Raw genomic sequence first — 22212 nt, forward strand, 5'->3', positions numbered from 1 at the left:
TAAACTTTTGAAAGAACCATAATGTTTTGTTCAGAGTTACAAACATTTCAGAGCAACGACCAGCTTCCATTCCTGAGATGTTTGTAACTCTGAGGGTCTGCTGTATGTACACAGACTGCTCTCCATCCACTTCCCCTTCCCCCTGCCTAACCCAACAGGGGAGTGAAAAGCAGATACATCTGATTGTTGTACTGCTACCTCTTCTCACATGAGTAAAACAAAGAAAAGTTGATACCTATGTCTTCTTAACTTGGGGATGGACTGATCACCATTTTTATATTTAAATATTGTGAGGAAAAATGCATGCTACGCTTACCTGAGATCCCTTCCCCTTCATTGGATGCGTCCATGTTCAGCTGGTGCCACTGGCTAGACTATGGTGGAATCTTGAACAATATCTCTACACAGTCTGCGGAAGCAAGCCTCCCAGCCTGGCTCAAGACTTGGGTTAGCAAGGCTCATGTTAGTGCTCTAAAAATAGCTATGTAGGCAACTCCTGAAAGTTATGGCTTGGGCTCTGAAATCCCCCCACTCCCCCACCTCATCCCTAGGCTTCAGAGCCCAAGCGTCAATCTGAGCCACAACTTCAAAGTGTTGTCTGCACAGGTATTTTTAGACCATTAGTTTGAGTCCCACTACCCCGAAGACCATCAACCTGGGCTGCCAAGCTAATGTCTGTGAGCTGTGTAAACATACCTGAAATGGTCCTGGCTCATGGCATGGCTGGAGCCCCCCACCCACCAGATATCCCTTTCCCTCTTCATAGCAGGAGTCTCTGTCTCAAGCTTCTCCATGGTCTGCGGGGTGCTGATGGAGCCTCCATCAAGTATGACATGCAGCTTCTTGTGAAAATTGCAGGTCTAAAGCACAGCACCAGATGTATTGAGCCCCCTTGTCTTACAGTACACCTGCCACAGTTCCTTCGCTTTCACACAGAACTGCTGTTGATCCCTATCTTAGACCTTTGCCTGCATTCCCCACACAGTCTGTTCATAGATGTCCATATTTCTATGGCTAGTCTGTAGCGGTCCTGCACAGCCTTTTCTCCCTCCAGGCCCAGGAGGTACAATACTTCCTGTCTACCCCAGGCGGGAATGCGTCTAGTACCTGGAGTTCCGTGGTGGGTTGGGCAATTGCACACAAAGGAGAACTGCTTACCATGTCACTATATCTGGGTGCTTGTGCCAGCCAAAGGCAAATTTGAGCCTAGACACACACACTAACAGGTTGATGCAAGGCAACTTACGTCGAGCTAACGTTGTAGTGTATGCTGTTTAGCAAATGTTTACCCCTCATGATTAAACCTGTCTGTTCTCTTTAGCTTCCGAATGGAGCTCTCTACAGAGTGTTTTTGACACCGCCTATAAAGTACGCAATCTTATAAGAAATACATGATATTAAAGCTTGCTAAATTTGAGATACCTTACTGAAAAAAGGGCCATCTTCTTTCCCTCTCATGAAATCAAATCTGTGGTTTCTTTTTTTAATGCTGTTTTGAACAAATAGCAAAAATCACAGGAACTGCCACTTTTTCCTACTGCTTTCCAGCTGTACCCTCTGATGGTGTGAATTGGGAAAGGATGCTAAGAGCAGTCATGTTTACATCTTTCTCACAGTGTATAATTTAACTTTCAGAAATATAAAATAAGACAGCAGAAATATTTTTACTTGTTCTTACAATGTCCAAAGTTGTTTCTTACTGTTTTTATTTGAAGGAACTAAACACAAACCTGGCTGCCTTAACAACTGCTTTTCAGAGAGCTACAGCTGAGAAAATACGCTACCAGGAAGAAGTGAATAGAACTAACAAGACTATTGAGCTGGCCAACAGATTAGTGAAAGGTCTGAAGGTGAGGTCCTACAGGGCAGGCTAATGAAGCAGCCTACAGAAAGCATTTCTTTGTTATACACGACTGATCTGGCAATAACAGAGGCACTTAGCAAAGAACCTGATGAGCTGAAAAAATTATGTCATTATCATTCATTTTTTTCATAATAGAAACATGTTTTTGACCTTTACATTTTCTTATATTTTGTCTCACTGTGGTATATATTAACTGTAAGATTACCTAGTAACTAACACATCCAAGAATATTAAAAGAATGGATCTAGTGAACTGTAGGTATTGACAATAACTATGATTTAATAAGATGCAATGGCTTTATTAGCAACAATTAAACAATGCTAATGATACTGCCCTCGCTTCGGGTACATACAGAATAATACAGTTTGGGCTACTTAGTTAAGTAATATGATAATTCTCTAATTAGCTCTCTGAGATGTGCAGTGGGTGTTACATGAGAGAGAATAAATAATGGCAAACCAATGAATTATCAAAAATCCATATTGTCTGTTGATTCAGGTTGGCTCAGGGGAATCCATATTCACTAATGGATTTTTCATTTCTCATCCAACTAGATTTTTTACCTTATATACTTTTTTTCAGATATTTTATTCCATGTTAAAATTCATTTGAGGAATCTCTTGCTATAATTTACTGGCATTGTAGGTGTTGTGCAATTTGAGCCGGTCGTTTGAAGCTGACTTGGATAACCAAATATGTGGATGGCAAAAATAAAAGATCTGTTTGTTATTACTTAAAATTATATTGCTCAGTCTCTCTGGCAGAACTTAAAATAAAGCACAGCATTTCCAGAAATCATAAAAAGGATTGATTGACTGAAGGAGAATGCAAAAGGCCCACTGTTTCTGTTTAAAGCAAAATCAAATAATTTAAAATGTTAACATCTCAATTGAATTGAAAGTATAGTGTATTTTTAGTGAGAAACTAATGCTTCTAAAACTAAACCACATACATAATACAGAATAATAAAGGCTCTGATACAGCAGACCTTTCAAAATTATTGCAATAAATGGTTATTCTGGAGCATCAGATATTATTTTCTTCTGCCTAATGTATCATATTGGTTGGTTCCACCATTACCCCTTGCTGTGGTTGACAAGCACTGGAATAGCAACAGAGTGATGAAAAGGGGAGGTGTATAATGAGGAGGAGACGAAGATGAAAGGAAAGAAAAGTTGAGTCGTTCACTAGATGAAGACGACAGTCAGGTGAATTTTAATGGCAAGTCCTTCACCAGGCACCTCTCAAAGCAACGGTTCAGTGAAGAGACTGGATAGCTCAAGGGATTGGTGGTGAGATACTGAGTCTATCGCCTGTACATAATTGTACCAAATTTAACCAAGGTCAGTAATGACCCACAGCTGTTACCATTGGATGGTTGTTGCAAGGCCTGTATGAAGTGAATACTCTTAGACCGTATCCCTAGTGAACAAGAGGACTGATTTGTTTTCATCTTAATTTTTTCTGAGAACATATTATTTCATTAGCTTTATGCCAAAGTCCTTGTGGCAGTGATCGTTGCACATTGCACTGGCAAATACTAGAAAGATAATCTTTCCCCAAATTCCCTTTGATCAAGTGCTGCATAAGTGGATCTTTCTACTGCATTAATATGTATATTAATTTTTTTAGACTAAATGGAATTTCATTCTGAAAATCATCAGTATACTAACAAATAACCAGTGCGTGTGTATTCTCTTCTGATTCCTGGGGGAAAGTACTGAATGCACAGTCTTGGAAGCTGAAGTTGTCTAGCCACAGGAAAAAAAAAACAAGGGATCAATTATGGACCAGTTAAAGTCAATAGCAAATCTCCTATTGACTCTAGTGGATGCAAGATCAAGTCCTGAAACAGGCAATGGCAGTGTAAGTTTTCCTGCCACTCCACCAGTGTCCCTCAGCCCTGACACAAAAGGTCATCTCTAGGGCCTGAGAAGTTAGTTCTGTCTCTGTATCCATTCCATCTTTGGCCTCTGATTGGTGCCAATAATGCTTTGGTCGTCTGCTTGCTAATCACAGAACTGAGGCCACCAACTCATTTCATATGAATCACCAAACAGCCATTTTCAACAACTTTTCCACCACTAATGCCCTGAGTTGATTTTTCACAAGCCATTTGGATATCACAGATATTACCAGTCCCCAAAGCCAACATGAGTCAAGATGAAGCTTTAACCCTTCCCTAGAAATTCCTGCATCTATGAAGCATAGCTATCCCTTTACTATTATGCTGTTGATTGGATCTTGTCCCCCCCACTGCCAAAACCAACCAAATCAACATAATGCTGAACACAGGATATTTTGTGCAACATAATTGTATGAGGCTTGCTATGTGCAAACTCCAAACTATTTGTCGTTTCTAACATGTGTGAGTAACCCCACATGTTCCCAGAGTAATAACAACTTCCTTTTAGCAGTTTGTTTGTAAACAATTAGTTAACAAGAATCTTTAATCCTTGTATTTTAATCTGAAGATGTGGGACAGGTTCGGTCAGTCCCTCAGGACTGTGAACAAGAGCAAACTCTGTGTGGAGATATGCTCCTACTTGGAGCTTTTATTTCTTATGCTGGTTCATTTGCAAAGAGATACCGCCATGAGCTAGTTCAAAACCTGTGGCTGCCTTACTTGACGAACTAGAGGGTAATTCAAGACTTGCACACACCTTCTTAACTGAAGTGCTTATACTGTTTATTTTTTAAAAAGCACAATTAATCAGAAAAATCCAACATCTGCTGTATTTCCTTTTTTGACCTGTTGACTCACCAGTAGCTTAAATGTATTTTCTGCAAATATCTCATTGTATAGGACAATATATTTGGAAATTATAAATCAGCAAAGTGCACTCCTGAACAAGAGCAACTTATGCCACTGGCTAGTGCTTACTGTTGTTTGAAACATATTCACTAGGTGATGAGGGCTAGCCATTCAGACTAACCCGAAGACCTTGGGGAAGTGGTTTTCATCCCAGGGCAAATGCCAGGCCCAGCCAGTATTCTGCTGAGTGCTGTGACTAGAAGCTTACCTGCTGCTTGTATGAGGGGACAGGCTGTTAATACTCTATTTTTGCCCCTCCACTGTGCACCAATGGTGCACAGAGCAAGATTTAGTGTTCTGTTGCAACACTGGCTTTGTGGTGAAAGCGATAGTTAAGGTTGTACTGAGACTTCCATCTGAACATGCTGTTGTCTCATGTTCATAACTTTCCTTCAGAGGAAAATTTCCTTTACATCTGAAATTTTTCATGCTTGGTTTCAGCTGAGATGTGATTTTTTTTTTTTTGCAAGCCTGAGTAAAATCCATTCACTGGTATTGAGTTATGCAAGGATGGGGAAAAAAGATATTTTTTCTATTGTAAAAAAAAGACTTTTTTGAACATTTCTGACTCACAAAAAGCTGAATGTTACAAGCTGAAACTTTCCAGGCGGCTAGTTTTGACTGAGGACCAATCTCCAAACTAATTACAAAGAAAGAGAAAGAAAGAAAAAGTTACATATGGTGTTTTATATGATTAACTAATTTGTTTGAGATGTTTCTATTATGAATCACTTAGCATAAGTTTAAAGTAATAATCTTATTTCAGATATTATAAAATATTATAATTACATAATATCAGTGTTTTGTGCTGCGATTTCACTGTGGAGTTCCACATAGTAGCTTTTATCTATGAAAACATGGAAGCTCACAGTGAAAGCAGCATAGTAATTAGTGTTTTGTGAATCATGTGCTTTGACCAGAGAGTGCTAGGCACAGCTCAAGAGGAGCGTGCAAAGTTGGCCTTAGACTGCTTTTATCCTCTCCTGAGCCTGGGGCTGTCTGGATGCCAGGCTGGCCTCAGTAAATTAGAGCAGTCTGGGGGCTACTCTAAATTATTATGCAGGCTCCCAAGAACACCAAGGGACCATCCTAGCAACTAAAGACTTTCCGTATATAAACATTCCTCCATTTCCCCAGATATTCTCTTTGCAACAATGGGTGGAATAGCAGGTGCCAAAGGAACACTAAAGTAGCTCTATGGCAAAGGTAGTCAACAGCCAGCCTGTGGACCAAATCCGGAGCTCCAGACACTTTTGAACAGACCACAAAATCTTTTTATTCTGTTATTCTTAATTTTATTTTTGCATTATTTTCCCTGGAGTCTGGACCTTGACCAAGAAATTTAGACCTTGACAAAAAATAATTGATTACGTCTCTTCTATGGGCTGGTTAAGCCAGTGTTCGATCAACTTTGTGCTAATACAGGGCAAAATTTAGGCCTGAATCCCTTTTTTCTTAAAAACATGGAAATAAACTATACACATTTATATTAACGTAATAATGTTAAGGCCATAATTTTAAACACTCTACAGTCAGGATGTACAAAAAGCAGAGGTCTTCATGGTAACTTGCCCACATGGCATGTGTAGAGCTAAATTCTGCTCTGTTATACCACCCTAAGTCTGGAGTAACTGAGTTGAAGACAAAGAGTTTCTTATAGCTACGAGACAGTGTAGCTGAGCGTGGAAATTGGACCATCGGGTCCTGATTATACTGCTAGAGGTTTAATATACAGTGATCACTCTTATGCTCTTGTATGTATAACTCTAAAATACTTCAATGAATGTTGCACAGACAGTCAAATTGTTTTCCGCATGTGCAGCACTGGAGAGCTGAGATCAGTATGATCATCTTAATTTGTGTATTCCCTGTCTTTTGGTTGTTTAAAATTATAACCCAATTTCTTACATTCATGTGTTGATTAGTAAAAAGTTAAGAAGCTTGATGCATTTTTTTTCTGTTGATGCAGTTTGTTCTTTACATGCATTACAAATACGTGTGAAAAGATATTGTGACACACAAGCCATTGAAACTAGAATTTAAAAGTTAACCTTTATTACTTTAGGTCTCCATTCCAATGATGGAAGGTCTTGATCCAATCTCCATGCTGACGGATGATGCAACAATTGCTAAATGGAACAATGAAGGCTTGCCTAGTGATACATGTCCACACAAAATGCCACTATTCTTACAGACGATGAACATTGGCCTCTATTGATTGACCCCCCGCTTCAGAGGGATCAAATGGATAAAAAGCAGATATGGCTTAGATTTGAAAGTCATCCATTTGAGTCAGGCAGGATAAAAGCTAGTTGGCAGCTACCAGAATTAGTAAGAATAGGAACATTTATTTGTTGAGCTACTGAAAAGGTGCGGGGACTAATTTTATCATGAACTGTTTTCTATATATCCCAGGAAGCATTAAAAACTCTAATAAACTGTTTTCTTATTGTAAGCTTAGCAAAGTATCCAGTGACATAATTAACTGAGTTGTCTGCTAACATCTTCAGCATTGTGTCCATGTCTCCCCCAATCTCTGAGGATTTTTACAGGTTATACAGCAGGTAGTTGTTGCCAGGGCCGGTGCAAGGATGGTTTGCGCCCTAGGTGCCACAAGCCTGGGAAGCAAAAGAAATGAAGCAGCTCACCCCTGCCCAGTCTCCTCCCTGAGCTCTCTGTGGCTGCTTCACTTCTCCAGGCTTGCGGCGCCAATCAGCTTAGGCACCGCAAGGCTGGAAGGCGGGAGAAGTGAAGCAGCTTGGGGAGGAGGCGGGGCAGGGGTGAGCTGGGGCGGGGAGTTCCCCTGCGTGCCGCCCCCCACCACTTGCTGCAGGCGGCCCTCCCCGCCCTCCCCTACCCCAGCTCCCTCTGCCTAAATGCCAGTGGCTACTGGGGCCGCCGAAGATCCCGCTGCCGCGGTTGCTGCCTGAAGAAAATGGCACACCCCCCCCCAAAATCCGAGTGTCCTAGGCGACCGCCTAGGTCGCCTAAATGGTTTCACTGTCCCTGGTTGTTGTTGGCGATCCTGTTTTGATAGAGAACTTGGATGCAACCAATGAACTTGTACCTGATCCACTACTTGGAAGGCATATGCTAAAGAAAGAAAGGTAAATCAGTTTGCTATCAGCCATCTCTCCACTTAACGTTTATCTATATTTAATGTATCTTTTCATCAAAGTTCTCCAGCACCTCTGTGATTGAGTGTGCTACCATCTGGGTACTGCATGGCATCTGAATGATCGGGCCCAGCTGCATCTTCCAGCTGCTTAACCCTTCTGTGTATATAGGTATATAAAATCATGCGTGATGTGGAGAAAGTGAATAACGAAAAGTTATTTACTTGTTCCCATAATATAAGAACTAGGGGCCACCAAATGAAATTAATGGGCAGCAGGTTTAAAACAAATAAAAGTAAGTTCTTCTTCACACAGCGTACAATCAACCTGTGGAACTCCTTGCCTGAGCAGGTTATGAAGGCTAGGATTATAAGAGGGTTTAAAAGAGAACTAGATAAATGCATGGAGGTTAAGTCCATTAATGGCTATTAGCCAGGATGGGTCAGGAATGGTGTCCCTAGCCTCTGTTTGTCAGAGAGGGTGGAGCTGAATGGCAGGAGAGAGATCAGTTGATCATTACCTGTTAGGTTCACTCCCTCTGGGGCACCTGGCATTGGTCACTGTCAGCAGACAGGATCCTGGGCTGGATGGACCTTTGGTCTGACCTAGTATGGCTGTTCTTATGTTCGGCTTTACACCCATGCACATGACAGGGGAAAACTAAAGTTTGGGCCAAGGTTCTATCTGCACAATCCTGGCTGTACTACCTGGGGACCTTGTGAGACCCACATGAGTAGTGTTCCCCAGCACACAAATATGGAATCCTCCTCACTTCCCTACTGTAGCACTGGAGGGGGTTTGCCAACATATGTACTGCCATACAGGGATCAAAAATAAGCAACATTTAGCAATGCTCTTGTCTCCTCTCCCCAAAAGGAGGAGTGGCTGGAAGGGAGCAGTACCCTCCACTTCATTAACTTGATTTCTTTATTTCACTATTTTGACATAGGGAGCTGTATCTCCCTCATTCAAGTTGTGTACCCTCCTCTCTGAGATAGAGACAGGCTAATATGAGTGGGTTCCTCAGCTATTCACTCCCCTTTTATCTAGTGCCATTTCCCACTCCTCACCATTACAATCCTGAACCCTGTCCTTCCCTCTAGTTTAGCTTCACCTACAGCCCTTTGTGCAACTACCAGGGATTCTCCCTTCCATCCCATGGCCGTGCCAGAGACTGAGGGCTTGTCTACATCACAAAGTTGCAGCGCTGGTGAGGGGGTTACAGCGCTGCAACTTAGGAGATGTACACATCTGCAGGGCATCACCAGCGCTGCAACTCCCTGTTTGCAGCGCTGGCCGTACTCCCGTTTTGTCTCGGGTGTAGAGGATCCAGCGCTGGTGATCCAGCGCTGGTAATCAAGTGTAGACACTAACCAGCGCTTTTCTTGACCTCTGTGGAATAAGCAGGTATCGCAGCATACCTGAGGAAGCCTCTCTGGTAATCAAGCAGGTCTCCTTCCCCAGTTTGCTGTTGCGTTCCCCGAACCCCCGAGCAAGCAGGTCTCCTTCCCTGCGGTTTGCAGGGGGGTTCGGGGAACGCGAGAGCAAACCGCGGGGAAGCAGGTCTCCTTCCCCGGTTTGCTCTCGCGTTCCCCAAACCCCCGTGCAAGCAGGTCTCCTTCCCCGGTTTGCTCTCACGTTCCCCGAACCCCCGAGCAAGCAGGTCTCCTTCCCTGCGGTTTGCAGGGGGGGTCGGGGAACGCGAGAGCAAACCGCAGGGAAGCTGGTCTCCTTCCCCGGTTTGCTCTCGCGTTCCCCGAACCCCCCTTGAAGCCGCCCAACAGCGCTGCAGTGTGGCCACATCTAACACCACTTGCAGCGCTGGTTGCTGTAAGTGTGGCCACTCTGCAGCGCTGGCCCTATACAGCTGTACTAATACAGCTGTAACAACCAGCGCTGCAAAATTGTAGATGTAGACATACCCTGAGAATATCCCATCTCATGGTCATTGCCTCTATTGCCCAAGATTGTTTCTGACTATCGGGATCATGCATGCTAGCTTGTTACGTTACCCACCTTGTCTAATCTCTTTAAAACACATAAGCCTGGGAAAGTTGCCATAATGCAGCTCTTACCTACAATTTAGGCAAGAGCGAACTCTATTAATGGAAAAGCATAGAATTTCTTCAGTTCCTTTTCTCTACTCTTTAATCATACTGGGAGAAAGTAGTTAGTGAGCCACAGTAATGAATTCCTGACTCTTGAAATTTAGTTCTAATTACAGCAGCTGTGAGATCCCTAATCAAACAGGTCTAACTGAGGACCAAAGCGGAATCATCACAATCCTCACATTCCTGTCCTGATCCTTTCACCTTTTTTCTCTTGTTATCTTAATTTCCCCACCTAACTTTAAATTTTACTTCTAAGTTTGTCTACATATTGAGAACAGCCTTCCTAAGGGCTAGTCTACACTGGCAACGCTAAAGCATTGCTGCGCCAGCACTTTAGCATGGCTTGTATGGTCATGGCAGAGTGCTCCCAGCGCTCTAAAAAAAAACAAACCACCTGCACAAGCAGCGTAGCTACCAGTGCTGGTGCACTGTCTACACTGGCGCTTTACAGCACTGAAACTTGCTGCGCTCAGGGGGTTGTATTTTCATGACACCCCCCCACAGCTCAACTACATACAGACTCCTCTTATGCTGCCTACTGATACACTGGTGTGCACCAGCTCAGAGTGGAAAGGCAGCTTGAATTTGTCACTCCCTTGGGAGGCATTTGATTCAAGACGGGATTTCCGGGTATGTTGAGACTCACAAAGTTTCTGCTACTAATTATGTTTTGGTTGCAATTCTGAATGTGAATGACTTTTGAAATGCACAGTTTCTGTTCCAATACACACTACAAGTCTCTTTTGGACTTGAATAACTGAGCCAGGCATCCTGTTCACTTTTCAGTCAAGCTACTTTCCTCTCACTCACATTTTATTTCTTCAGAAGCACAATTATTTCCTACTGCCATTTTCCTTTCCTTCATCTCCACTCTCACCCCCCCACCCCTCAGCCCTCACACGCAGGTATATAAGAGTAGGGGATGAGGAATGTAAGTTTCACCCTAAATTCTGGCTGATCCTCCACACACAGTTTGCAATTCTCCATTACAAACCAGAAAGCCAGGCCCAGAACACTTCAGTCAATTTCACTGTTACTCAAGCTGGTTTAGAAGATCAGTTGTTGGCACTCGTTGTCAATTTGGGAAGACCAGACTTAGAACCCTTCAAAGTATATGTGTGTGTGTGTGTGTGTGTGTGTGTGTGTGTGTGTGTGTGTGTTACTGTAACATTTGTCATGTTAGTTATTGTGCTTTAGAATGACACTTCCACCTGCTGAAGGAACCAGCACAACAAACTTTTTCACTCTCATCAATAGATTTGTACTTGTCATAGCTTAGCAGGCATTCAGGTGAACTTTTGTTCATTGTGCTCAGTGGGCCAGATTATAAACTCTCATACACTGCACTGAATCAGTTCAATCTCTTTATGGATGTTAGATAGATGGACCTTGAGCCAAAGTCATGGACTTGAATATTCCCAAATGTTGGTGGGATTCAAAATCCAGGTGTGAACCCATCTTTGAATTCAAATTGGCCATAACAAAACCCAGACTCAAATGCCCCCAGTCCTGGGGTGTCTGAAATGCAAAGGAAATGCTAGCCTCTGCTGGTGGTGAAACCTGTGCCAACCCTCTATACTGTGAGCACCACTGCAAGCTACCTGCAGCTTGTGCTCCTCTATGGGGAGCAACAGGAGCTGGCTGGCATAGCAATCTGGGTGGGACTGGGCTGGAAGAGGGTGTGCCTAAACAAGAGGTAAAATGCATTGTCTCTTCATTGGCACATCTATACTGGGGAGAAAAAAAAAAGACCCATGGCAACGAGTCTCAGAGCCCAGGTAAAATGATTTAGGCTTGCGCTATGGGGATAAAAATAGTGTAGATGTCTGGGCTTGGGCTTGGGCTGGAGCCTGGGCTGTGAAACCCAACAAGGGGGGGTGGGTCTCAGAGCCCAGGCTCCAGTCCAAGTGCAAATGGCTATTCTATTTTTATCGTTACAGTGCAAGCCTGGGCTCTGAGACTCACTGATGTGAGTTTGGGTTTTTTACCTACTGTGAAGAGTTAAAATGTTCAGAAGTGCCTAAGTATTTAATTTAGGAGCATAATGGATTTTTCAATAGGATTTGGGGTTTTAGGCATTTAGGAAACTAAGTTCCACTGACTTTAAATAAGTCTTAGGTCCTAAGTGTCCAAGCCACTTTTGAGAATGGAACTTTAGCTTCTAAGCGACTTGGGCACTATTGAAAATATTACCCTAACGCTTCCCTCCCCATGGTGTGGACGCACACCAAGTCTGAATGTTGCCAGTTGAGCCCTGTAGTGGCAACACTATAGTTATGTTTGAGATGGAATGCTCCTTTTGGACTGAAATATCTTCTGCTTGGTAGCATCAAAAAGATTTCTTTGAGGGTGGAACAAATACACATTTTATACTTGTAAAAATTGTGGCATCTGTTTTTTTTACTTTAGAATAGATGATACCTGTGTTAGTACTTTGGAGTTGGCATGCACAGAATCCTCACTGAGGAAGCCACACTTTGATAACTGAGAAATAATGGAGAAAGGGATAAAGGGATAAAGCAATGCATTGAATAGATCTTGTTAACTGGGCCATGAAAAATGCCAAGGAAGAACCTATGAGCAGAGCCTACACAACTCCTTCCCCAGCAGCTTCTCCTCAACCTCTCTACAAGAGTGGGATTCTATTGGCTGGGGGTTGGAGATATCAGTCATCAGAAGCCTGGGGAACTTCCTGTAGACAGCATAATCCTTTCAGAACCCCCACAGATTTGCCACAGATAAGTGCTGAGAAGTTCATGCTCCTGATCTATGGCTTGTACTCATTGCAAAGTTGCAACTGGAGACCAGGGACCAATGCCAGCAAGGTCACTAAGCTGCTTCTGCAGCTGTTGGTGGGGTAGGCATGCCACATGAATTCCCTCAGACTGACATTGGGGCCATGATTCTTTGCAAAGCATCAAGGATCCGTACACTTAAAGCACATGCCAGGCTAGGTCTGCTCTGCTACTACCAGTATGAACCAAGGGGATAATGCCTCAGGTTTTCCATGGCTTTGAAGCTATTAATGTTGTATATGACTTCTTCCTGCTTCTGCATGTTTTTGCCTAAAAGAGGATGACATGACTGGTGTGTGGTGTACACAGAAATAATTGTAAGATATGGTCAGACATAAATCTGGATGTTCAACTCAGATTTATTAGGATGGAATCTATAGCCAGTAATTAGCTAATTTTTCTGATTTAAATTTGTTTAATAATAATCAGAAAAAAGGTCACAATTTATACATTTTCTTCCTTTTAATGTTAATCCAAAACTTAATTACTAAAATCTAGGTTTATAATGAAGGTTTAGGCGATCAGTTTGTTTGAAGCAAAGAGATGCAATATTTCCTATATTAACATTATTTGATTTATAGATTTGCAAACTAGCCATCTTCATTTCAGTCTGAACTCACAAAGCAGCAAAATTATTTTAAAATTGAGTTGAAAATGCTTGAAGATGAATTACTGGCACGCCTTTCAGCTGCCAAGAGTAATTTCTTTGGGGATATACTTCTGGCTGAAAAGCTGGAAACAACACAGAGCAGCAGAAATAGAACTAAAGGTAAAATATGAAAAGAATCAGATCAGGAACAATAATGATCATTTTGATAAGATGAAAATGGCTCTTTTTGATCAAAACCAGATGTTTTGCTTTCATAATTATACTTATTGCAGCACCTCTATTTTCAACATATTAATCTGTGAGGATCTCAGTGTGTTTGAGATTCTTTTTAATAACTCTTTTCCTTGGGTAACAGCATTGGTTACATACATAGGTGAAACTGCACGTGTATGTTGTGTAGTAGAATCTCTCTGTAATTTGTACCCTGATAATTCTAAAATGTTTTAATCACAATGAAATCCTTTTATAAATTCAAAAGAAAAGCTGCAAGAAGAAGAGAATTAGACTGATGTTTTACATTTCACATGACTGTTAACTGAAAATTAGCTTTTCTTTGACACATCTCTTTTCATAGTTTCTTATGAGCCACATGCTTATTGATATTTTTCTATGTTGTTTGGTTTAGAATTTTGTTAAGATTGCACTGTACTGAGTTATTGGTTGTTTGACATTGCTCAATCATAAAACTAAGGGCCCAAATTTTTAAAGGTATTTAGGCACCAATACAGATAGGCACATAGTGGGTTTTTCAAAAAGCACCTAGGCACCTAACTCCCAAGGGCCCAAGGAGATTAGATAAAACAACCGGAGAGAACAGTGCAAGAATTACTCCAGTGAAATGCAGGCAGACAGATTCAATCAATTGAGCTGTTTTCTCTGGCTCTAAGTAGTCAGAACTGACTGTGAAAACATATGTCCAGTATGGAAAATCCTTTCAGTGGATGCATAATGAACCGCATACAAACTGAGGAACTCAAGAAGGTAACAGGAAAGTGATGAATGCAATATGCATTTTGGAGCTCTATATTAATTTCTGCTACGCTGATGCACATCATTGCATCTCTTGTGCAAACAGTGCTAAGTATGCTAACCAAGAAGCTAATGTTAGAAATCATTGCATTTTAAAGTCAGGGTTCATATGCAGTTTAGAGAGAAATATTACATTCATAAGTAAAAAATGTCATGTGATATCAGTAATAAATACGTGGCACTTATATCTCCTTTTATCTGCAAAGTGCTTTACAAACTAATTAATTCATCCTCAGTTCATCCTTGTTAGGTAGAAAAATACATAGTTGACTCGTTTCACAGATAGGGAAACTGAGGTGATGATTAAATGACTTGACCAAAAAATCTGAGGATGTCAACATTCAAGCCAGCTCAGAATACAGAGATGCTATTATCCCAACCCTTCCACAACTCAGAATAGAGAACATCAACAAACAACTACAGAAATGTCTCAGAACATTAATCATGTGACAGTGTCTTTTGAAAAGGAAGACGCTTACTTCTGAAGGTCTTCCTTAGGTGGAGAGGATTCAGTAAGTGCTGTGAGACTAGATGGAGCTGAAAGCTGTGAACCCCGCTGGGCTACTCTTCCATCAGGCTTGTCTGAGTCCTGACGTCAGAGGGAAGAATGAGAGAATGTAGCTATGGCTGATTACCCTGTGTGTATGCATCCTGCCTGGACTCTCCTTAGGGGACTCTGAGTAAGATGTTCCCAGGGACCCAGTAAATAGCGAATCTGCACATTAGCAGCAGGCTTGTATTCGTCTTACTGTGGGGGTCATCTTCACCCATCTCCTAGATAACTTTAAACTAAGATAAATCATTGCCAAAGTTTCCCGTATAAAAATCCTTAGGAAACAGCTTATATTGATGAAACAGCAGTAGATAGCAAACATTCAATTAAAAGCCTGTTTCAAAAGAAGCCATCAAATAAACTAAAGCATCAGAACTCTTTATAAACAGGTTGTTGGGATAGACTGGAGTTTAAAAGAACTGTTTAGAACGTTTGCTTTTTAAAATGGTTGAGTGTGAATCCTAAGGAAGAGCCTTTAGCTGGGACTTGTAAAGGAACCAGGGAAGGGGTTGCCTCTTACTCTGCAAAAATTCACATTTGGGGGCCTGATTGTCCATTTCCATGTGCCCTCATTTACAGCAGTGCAAAGTTGGAATGGTAACATTTCTACCATTTACTTTTCACTGGTGTAAATGACTATGCAAGGTGCAAGGGAATAGAAACTCGGGTCCTTGTTCCCTAGTTTCTGCAGACTAGCAGTGCCTCTTACAAAATGTGATCAGCTCTTCCTGGAATGAGGTTAGCTATTTCAGGCAGTGATGTCTTCCGCCTGTTATTCTTTTGGTAGCTTCATGCCTCTCCTGAAAAGAGAGAATTACAGAGTGGCTATTAATGCAAAAAGGGCCAAATCCTGAAATCCATAGTCATTTTTTACCATGACATTATTCAAACCACTGAGGGCTGAGTTAAAAATGATGAAGGACTTGAGGATTTGTCCCATTATGACCAGTTTGACAGTATTCTTCAGTTAAAATTATGTAAAGAGAGCAAGGGGAGGTGATGGACAAAGCTATTATAGAATAGATTTATGATGCTTTCATAACTAAACTATTCTCTTTATAAAGCTATATTCTAATGTGTGTGATTCTGCATGAATGTCATGTTCCTGCAGATGTTCTAGCACGTTACAAGCAGCTGCATTTGCTATGAGCATATATAGAAGCTGGATACTTTCTGTGTCTTCTCTCTATTCTCAGTTCACAAAACCCATTGAGGGAAAGTAATCACTGATTTATTTTCTTTCTTTCTTTTAAAATGTTTGAGCAGTGAGAAACAAATGGGTTGAAATTAAATATTTGCGACTCAATCCTACAATGTCTGTACTCAAAACTCCATTGCCTTATTGGGAGTGCTGCATGTAAAACAATTTTAGGATGCGGCCCTTTGAATTTCTAATGCCCTAAAATGATTTGAAAAGTAACTGAAGCAGGGAAAAGAAGTTCATGTTGTTCTTAATCTTGTGTCTTCCTCAAAGGCCTGATCCTTCAAAGGGTGAGCACCTCCTGCTGGGTCCTCAGCTCTCATTGACTGTAATGGGAGTTGAGAGTATGTCACATCTCGAACCTTGCAGAATCTAAGGCTCTCAGAACCTTCCAGAACCAGACCCAAAAGTTGTTGCTACCTCCATCATTTTCAAACCCTCTGGCTTCTCCCAAGGCCTCTGTCACAGGGCTGCTCACTGAATCCTGTCAGTCTTGTTCAGGCCAGGTCCAGCTCTTCACTCCCAGTTTCTGTATCTCTGGTATATTGCAGGTTTTGGAAGCAAAAGTCAACAAAGTAAAGATCAATGAGGCTCATGAGCATTATCAGTCAGTAGTGGCAAGAGCTTCCTAACTCTATTTCCTCATGGAAGAGCTGAATAAAATCAATCCAATATATCAGTCCTCACTCAAGGTTACTATTCAGGAAGAGATCAATATGTTTGTATGCTGCTGTTTTAATCTAGTGTTACCATTGGCTTAGACCCTTGTCTCCCTTCTGTCACAGGCTTTTTATGTTGTATTTCACAAAGCAGTGCAGCAGGCAGAACCCTCTGATAATGGGTGGGAGTGCATAAACAACCTGACCGAGTGTGTGACATACTCCAATTTCATTTACATCAGTCGTGGTCTGTTTGAAAGAGACAAACTTACCTTTACAGCCCATTTAGCTTTCCAGGTGTGGTACGTCTGTTACGGACACACCTTTGTATGTTGCTTGCTTAGTCCATGATCTCTTTCCCCCACAACACTTTGCTCCATAAGTCATTATCTATGAAGAACTAACCTTAAGATGTGCAGGTCCTGATCTGCTGCGTGTGAGGAGAGATTCTGCCATAGAGCTATCTCCTCCTCCTCTCTTCCCACTGAGGGAGGGAGAGATTGAACTGGTTTGTACATTTACTAGGACTCTATACTGGTGCTTGAGCTGCTTATGGGGAAGGACAGCTCTACTGGGCCTCTGGAGAGTTGGCCTTTGGTCCATCAGTGTCACTCTGAGTCTGAGATGCTCCCTGGGGCTGAGTGTGCAATTTCCACAGTACTCCCAGCCACACAAAGTTGCTTTCTTAAGGACACAAAAACAATATCATCCCTGGAAAGTTATCCCAGTGAAGAGAGTTGATTTTTCCCACTAGCCATCCTGGGAGCAAAATGTGGGAGCTGGATTCATTTCTGAAATTCTATACTAGGTCAGCCAAGGATGGCATGGTCTTCACACACACAGAACCCAGTGCGGGATGAGAAAGTAATTAAGGAAGTATTATTTAAAGGTACTCCCTCTCATAACACAAGAACTAGAGGTCACCAAATGAAATTAATAGGTGGCAGGTTTAAAGCAAACGAAAGGAAGCATTTCTTCATACAATGCACAGCCAGCCTGTGGAACTCCTTGCCAGAGGAAATTGTGAAGGCCAAGACCATAACAGGGTTAAAAAAAGAACTAGATAAATTAATGGAGGATAGGTTCATCACTGACTATTAGCCAGGATGGGCAGGGATGGTGTCCCTGGCCTATGTTTGCAAGAAACCGGGGAATGGAATTCTTGATGCTTTCCTGTTCTGTTCATTCCCTCTGAAGCATCTGACATTGGCCACTGTCAGAAGACAGGATACTGGGTTAGACTGACCTTTGGGCTGACCCAAATGGCTGTTCTTATGAGGCAAGGGAAGAGTATTCTGTAATGTTTTCTGATTTGGTGTAAAATGCTTTTTTTTCCCCTCGCACGGCTGGAAATTTCTCTGTTATGTCTTTGCTTCTCAACCCAGACATTGCTCTCTTGGGTTCACGGAGGGGGTTGTATGATGGGCACAGGCCTTAGCACCCCTCACTACAAATTCCTTTTTGGAAAAAAAAATGGGGACAGAGGAGAAGGGCCGAGGGCCTATTGGGATGCTAGCTGTCATGTCCTGCAGGAAGGTGGCATATTTAGGAGAGGGGTTGGTTTGGCTTGTTGAACATGTGTTGTGGGGAAAGAGGAGGTTGAATCAGTTCTTAATTTGTGCCAGGGCTTGGCAGGGCTGAACCCCGGTACTTCTTGGTTTGCTGTATTGTTTTTTAATGTTAAAAATATTGCTTGAACCCCAGCACCTAATTGCTTGAGCTCCACACCTCTTTCATACAAATTAAGCACTGAGTTCCCCATGTGGAGAAGAGGAAAGAGGCCGTGAAAGCAGTTATTCAGACACTGCTAGTATTTACCAAATCCGAATATCAGTCCTTTAGCTGTGTCTTACCCCAACTCCTTCTGGGTCACCTACATGTCACTGTTAAGTCTATCACATTGGGAGATGTATTATGGGGTTGATCCAGCAAGGTGCTGAGCACCCTCTGCTCACTTTGAGAGTGCTCAGCACTTTGCAAGGTTGAGCTCTGTATTTTATTTTATTTTTTTACTTTCTAGCTGAACTGCAAAAAAGGAACATGCGTTCCTGAGTCATGTAAAAAATAAAGCATGTTTTACCTAAAAATTAACTGGAACAGAATAAAACTTCATTGTCAGAAATGCTAACCATTATAATACATTTAGCATTAAATCAGAGGTATCTACTGGGAGTTCCCTTAAATCATTTGATCAAATTAAGCTCCTAAAATATAGTTCAAAAATGTCATCCGGGTGTAGGATATAAAGGACAAGAATAGGGCAACTAAATTACTGAAAATTTGGGAAAATGAAATGTTGACTCATGTATTTTGACATAATGTAGAAATCAGGAGGTTTGCCAGACAGATCTGCTTCAGACTCGGCTTATGCAATATTTGATTTGTACAGCTGCATTGTAGATTGCCCACCATCCTGAGCATGAGCAGCTGGGCTTGGAGTAGGCAGCCTTACAGGACACAAGAAATTCTTCCCAGTCCCCTCAGCAGTTGCTCTGCAGCATCTACTGCAGCCCCAAGCCTTTGCTCTGATTAACTCTCTCCTTATTCTAGTAGATCCATGGGTACATAATCTTGGATCTATTGGCTCTCCACAACTCCTGCATCAAAACCTCAGCTAGTAGCCATGCATAGGGAGGTCCCCTGCAGCTGAACCACGTAACACTGCTGAGTTGATGCCTTCCCCCTACCTCCACCTTTTGTAAAAAGCCTCTGATTCTTGTGATTAATTAATAGCTGAACAAAATAGCTACTCCAAAGCACAAGCATAGCTTCCTGGAGTTCCCCTGCAATGACACAGGCTGCTTTTCAGAAATTTTCCTGGCTGTATTCCACTGTCTTACCATGCCAGTTAGTTCCACAGTGTGGGAGTGCTGCCCATACATCTCCTGTGCTCCAGGATCTGCCCCATTCCCAGCTCTGCTCGCACCTTGCAGTGGTGTGGAAAGGCCCTGGACATATAAGAGCTGGTTTAATTAAAGAAGTAGGCAGGAGGAAGACGAAAACAGGAGGAGGGTGAGGTGAGAGGAGGCAGGGACTGAAAGGAAAGAAACAGGGGAGGGACATATAATTTAACCATGAGAATAATTAACCATTGGAACAGTTCACCAAAGTTTGTGCTGGATTGTCTATTGCTGACTATTTTAAAATCAAGATGGGATGTTTTTCAAAAAATCTACTCTAGGAATTATTCAGACTAGATGACCACAATGGCCCCTTCTGGCCTTAATATCTATGAATCAGGAGTGGAGAGGGAGGGGCAGAAAGTGAGGGAAGAGGGATGGGACAGAGGTTAGATCATTAAGAAATTTGGGTTTAAAGTGCCATTCTAATTTGAAAAGTAATTAAGTCAAATTGGCACCAGCTGTCTCAGCAGATCTGCTCCATGAATATATCTTGTCATGTCTGCTTGTCTGGGTAACAAAATGCATATTTCTTTCTTTTCTTTTTAGCACTACTTCAGGACAACCACAAACTGGCCTCAGTTGAACCATTAATTAAAGTCCAAATGTAGAGCTATTGCTTTCATGAGGTGGCACCAGGTGTAACTGAAGGTGGGTTTTGGCCTACAAAATCATTAGCACTGGTAACAAGATAGGAAGGAAAGAACCCAGCTTGACTTTAAGATCCCAAGTTGAGTTTGCTGACCCGGCAGTTAGGAAAAAAAACTTGTAATTTTTTTTACTTGTAAACTGCGCAGATTTGAGCTGAAGTCATTGAGCTACACTAAACATGGAACCTTGGGATGACTTTTGTACAGAGTCGATTTTGGAAGCCACATTATTAATGTTGACATCCCAGCTGCAAGGTATACAGATTTTTGCATCACTACAAGGTGACATGGCATCATGCAACATTGTTACTTGGTAATGATGTATTCTAATGCAGCATCTTGATAGCACAGCACTCAAGTATTATTGCTTGCTATATGACTGCAAGCTATAGCACACAAACTTTCTCGCTCCAGAGCCTCATATTTCCTTACTGTAGCCATGTTCTGTACCTTTGAATATATGGTCCCCTACCAGAGAGAGGAATGCAATGAAAGCACTTTTCTGTCTCCATTTTGTCTCTAAATCTTTGGAGGTGCAAACAAAACACATTGGATGGGAGAGACTACTAATGTTGATGAGTGCTTTAGATTGCGTGATAATCTCTTTTTCTGTTAGCTATTACTGAATGGAAATCAAATGCATGCATGTTTGGGATAGGAACAGATGGCACTTCTGTTATGTGAGGAAGAAATAGGGGTGAGAGGGCAGCGAAGTTGAAAAAAAAATGACCTCCCTCTCTGACTTACCAGGATTCATTGTGTTGCCCTCCTATTACAGTTGACAGTGACTCTTTATTGTCATAAAGATATGTCAGAAGTTAGACAGAGAGACAGACGATAACCTTAAATCCTTTAGTGCATTTTACCAGGTTTCTCAAAAAAAAAAAAAAAGGGGGTGGGAGAGGAAGCTGAGGGAGTTGGGAAATGTCAGTGAGGCACTTGACAAAGAGCTAATACATTTGTTGACCCTCCCCCACTTTAAAATGGATTTAGTTGTAGTCATCATAATGCCATGGGTGCTGTCTTAAAAATAATGTAGATGCTATTGTCTGTCTGCCATTTGGAAACTGTAGCTGTTTCAATGCACCCCTGCTGAAGTTGAAAAAAGAGGGATTTACTGAAATGCCTCAAAAACCCATCTGACTGTCAGCATATTACTTGCCAGCTGAACTGCATCTTATTCCTGCCTCTACAGCGCTTGGCTTCATTTTTGAGAAATATTTTTGTCTTCTCTGAAACAGTCACTTTTCTTTCTCACCCCCCATTTTGCAAATGGCACCTGCAGTGTTAGATTTGAGGGCTGAGCTGAGAGGAAGCAGTGTTTTGAACTGACTAATTTGCAGGCAAGAAATAAAACCCTTGTAAGGTGGTCCCGGGGGTGTCTTCCCCATGAACGCTCTTTGAAGCTACATGTAATCTGATGCATTTCAAAGGCAAAACATTTCCTATTCTCAAGTATCTACACGAGCCAGGGTTGGTTTACCAGTTTCCGGAGAATAATGACCTCCACCAGGGGCAGGGATGCTCCCGCCCTCCCCTCTCCCTCCAAAAACATTCCTGTTCTGTTTGAAAGGGGCAATTGCAGTCAGTCGTTTATTTGTCACACTTTTTGCTGCTCTGATGGCAGTGGTGGCTACTAACACTTAGCTGAAATGCTTTCTCAGTAAATTCCAAAAGTTGGCAAACAACATATCCTTGCACAAGACAGTTAAATACTATAGTGGTTTTATGCTTACTTTTGATTTCTAAAATGTGGTTGCCAAAAGCTGGCAATGTGCTAATCTTAGATAGTTCGGATTCAGATTTGATAACCATCCAAAAATGTGGTTGCTTATCCAATCCTCTCAGTTCTGGAAATGTAATATGACATTTCAGTGCTCTTTGGTTTTGACTGAGCCAGGAACACCAT

The 22212-nt window shown here is 42.0% G+C and overlaps 1 pseudogene; it reads left to right on the forward strand.

Annotated features, from left to right (window-relative positions):
* Nucleotides 1–22212, forward strand: part of LOC115659885 — a 232988-nt pseudogene that overhangs the window by 205162 nt on the left and 5614 nt on the right.

The sequence above is a fragment of the Gopherus evgoodei genome, chromosome 11, assembly GCF_007399415.2.
Source record: "Gopherus evgoodei ecotype Sinaloan lineage chromosome 11, rGopEvg1_v1.p, whole genome shotgun sequence".
Lineage (NCBI taxonomy): Eukaryota > Metazoa > Chordata > Testudines > Testudinidae > Gopherus > Gopherus evgoodei.